Genomic DNA, 3,767 nt, shown 5'->3' with positions numbered 1-3,767 from the left:
TCCCGCGCGCGAGCGTTTCCCCCTCGGCCGCTCCTCCTGAGGGCGTCGCGCCTGCCGCCCCCTCCCCACAGCGAGGGCCCGGGGGTGCCGGGGCTCCCGCCGTCCTCTCAGGTCAGCCGCCCCGGGAGGGGAGAGGGAGGCCGTGAGGCGGGGGGGGGGGGGGGGGCGCCTTCGTTGGGACTGTCTCCAGTGCAGGTCGCAGCCCCGCAGGCAAGGCCGCTCTGGTGAAGTGAGGTGACACGGCCGTCGTCTGCCTTTGGGCCGGTTACTGCTGTGAGGTGTTGCTGTGGGGCCGGGAGCTGCTGCTGCTGCTGTGTGCAGAGTGCCGTTTGCTCCCTAGGCAGCCCCAGCCATGAAGGAAGCACCTTGCATCCAAGAAAAGTAAGTGCGGCTAGGGGATAAGGTATGCCTTTTGGGGAGGACAGGGTGGTCTTACCTTCTCCAAGAGGCCTACCTGTTCCTTGTTCTTCTCTCACAAGTATTGCCTTAGAGTTGGTAAAAGATGGGTCAAATCACTATCATTTTCACAACTCGACTCTTGCTAAAAGTCCCAGAAGAAGCAAGCAAGCAAGCAAGCGTGTCAACTCTTTAACCTCAATTTACAGAGGTAACATGTTTGCTAGGGTAACACGTGAAGGGCTTTAAATTCTGTAAATTTTGACAGGTGAGTTTTGTCCCTTTGCTTCAGGGAAAACCTAACACGGGATGTTTCCCTGCGTACCTCTCTTTCCAACCAAGGATGCATGTTCCCAGAGCCTCTGGATATACAGAAGAGTAGTGGCTGCATGAGCAGCTTACGTATGCCAACAGTTTGACCTTAAGTTTTTTCTTGCTGCTGTGTTTAATTTTTATTTTTCTGAGAAAAGACTACTTTTTAAGTACTATTTTAAAACGGGAAGAAAATTATCCCTTTTTTTTTTAATCCATGTGGTTCTCTGAGTGGCATTTTGTTGCTTTGCAACCCAAACTATGGACATTCCTTTCATGTATTGGTTTGGTAGAGATCACGTGTTGGAACTTGTAGGTCACCATTCATGAAAGTAAATTTCAGTAAGGTCCTTTAGGTATAAAATAGGTGAAATGATGGCAACTATATACTGAATTACATGTACTTGTCATAATAGGTGCACAGTTATTGGTCAGAAGTAGTTTGTTGTGGACAGAATGCAGACGCAGAAAACTGGCAAAGTTTTGGTGGAGATGTGTCATCCAGTAAACAGTGACCGCTAAATAGAGAAATGCTGCTGAAAAGCCACCAAGAAAAAACACTTGCTACATGACCCTACAAGGCCTCTTTGTGGTCTGCTATGAATTCCTTTCATATCTCTTTTATTTCTGGTTTTCATCACTTTTGGGTCAACTGATTTAAATCACTAAAATAGCAGAAAATTGATTACAAGAATGGCAGAAGAACTCTTCCAATTTAGTGAGTTGAATCAGCTTGTGGAAAAGGTTTGATGAGTGGCAGAGCCAGAACAAAGAGTGGGGAACAGAACTGACCAGAGAGTGAGGAGAGAGGGAAGAGCAGAAGGAAGAAGGAGTTTGAATTTGGAAAGCAGTGGGATGGGCATGCCCTTTCAGTGACAGTTAGCAGTTAGGTCAGCTCAGCTGCAGGTCAAGTTGCAGTTCTAAGAGAAAGGAAAAAACCGACAAAAACCCCCAACAGATTCTATAATATGTTTCCTAACTGAAACAATTTCCAAGAGTCTTCAACTTCAGCAGCTTCAATCAAAAGGGATAACGTTGGTTTTAACACAATTTGACAAATAGATTGCTATTTATCTGGGTGTATGGTCTTGAGATTTTTACAAAGCTTTACTAAAATGTGGAAAATCTGTAAAATTCAATGAATTAGCTTATAACACCTCACTCACAAAGGCACTGAAAATAATGAGAGTTTTAAGCTACTTCATGTTGCTCGTTATTTTAAATGGTGCTCTATATCGTATTATTTTAAATGATGTTCCATATTGTATAATTTGCATGTGAACTATATTAAACTGAGATGTGTAAATGATATTCCCCTAGGACTTTTTTGAAACCAGAATGTGTATGACAGGGAGTAATATTTAAATATGAGAAAGTAGTAGAAAATAAAAGGCTACATGGAAGAATTATGGTAAGAGCATATTGCTTTGTGCTGAGTAGGGAACATATTGATGTTGAGAAAAGACAGTGCAATTTTCCTGCTCTTCTGCTTTTATAGAGGCTAATGTTGCTAGCTGGAAAAAAAAAAATTCTCGTGATTGTAAATCTACCAAAGATTATTTGCAGTGAAAGAGACACCACCTCTTTTCTTTCTTCCCTCCTTCTTCCCCTGACATCCATTCACTCTGGAGTCTTTTTAAGGTGGCTTTCACTGTCTCATCCTCTTGTAATGGAGGATTTTGCTGTGTGCCTTTGAAAGAGATGTGTACAATCAAAATTCTCTGAGGATTCACTTACCAGATTTTCAGACCTGACAGTTCTAATGATGGTTGTGTGGTATATTTGCTACCTTTACCAGAAGCAATGCCTCCCTCCTATTCTGCCTCCTCTCCATTTTATTTGTCTCTCGGGAGCTGCAGAGAAGGTGAAAATGGAAATGCTTGGTCATCAGACTCTCAGATTAGGTTAAAAAAAAAATCAAGATGGAAACAAAAATGTTGAGAGAATCAAGTCTTCATCAACTGTGCAGTATGCTGATACAGTTTCTCAATTAAATAATTCATAAAGTTAGCTGTGCAGCATGATAGCAAGAGGAAATTTAGGAAGAGCCTGTGATGAAGATGGAGCAACCGTAGGAAAGTGGGGAGGGGGGGAATCAATAAGACATTATTTCCTTTCCTCCACTGTAAAATAAGTTTCTGTCTGGCAAAATTATCTTGTGAATGTGTGGGAACAACCATTCCATCCAGCATTTTCTGAAAGGTAACTGTGAAGAGAAACTGATGTTAATGATGCACGGCAAACATAAAAGCCTCATTTTCTCCTACCTCACTGAACCTGTAGCTATTTATCCAGGCACATAAGTTGTGAATATAAGGTTTTCCCTGACTATCAAATTGTAAGATTTAAACCATTCTGATTTGACAGTATCTTATACCCAATCACTGTTACACTTGCAGAGGTAGGTATGACTGTACAAGATATACAAAGATAATGAAGAATCAGGTCCATCAGCTGCAATGAGAAATAACATTGTTTCAGCTTTTGATTGTTAGCAACAGTTTTAACTTGAAAAAGCATTGCCAGTGGCTTAACTACATGAATACGTAAGGGCAAACTATGACAACATCTCATTGGCAAATTAACGTCATTTCCTAATAGAGGCATGCTCTGCATCTCTCTGTGAGCTGCCCTGGGGCGATGCCAAGGTGCAGACCCTGAGAGGGAGTCAGTTGTGTAGCTGTGAGCTAGCTATGCCATGCTGACCAAGGAGGCACCAACAGGGAAAGACACCTGCGCACCGCTGGTTAGCGATCGCAGGAATGGAGTCTTGGTTTCTCTCATATTCTGTACCTATTCAGTTTCTGATGTGCTTTGATTATTCTGTACCCCTCTGCTTGTTCTTAACATAGGGGTCCTTGTTGGCTGTCTCTCTTCACATAAAAACTTTTGTCTGAGTTGGCATTGTATGAAATCCAAAAAGTAATCGGCCAGCTTCTCTGTCTGCATGTATTGTCAGTGGCCAAATACTATAAAATTGGTTGCAAATTTAGAAGGCATTTTTTTCATAAGCCTATGAAAATGAATTGTTATAGTTCAATTACATTTAAAAGATCCAT

Source organism: Haliaeetus leucocephalus, unplaced genomic scaffold (assembly GCF_000737465.1).
Source record: "Haliaeetus leucocephalus isolate CR32 unplaced genomic scaffold, Haliaeetus_leucocephalus-4.0 Scaffold159, whole genome shotgun sequence".
Lineage (NCBI taxonomy): Eukaryota > Metazoa > Chordata > Aves > Accipitriformes > Accipitridae > Haliaeetus > Haliaeetus leucocephalus.
Note: the sequence above shows the minus strand (reverse complement) of the source record.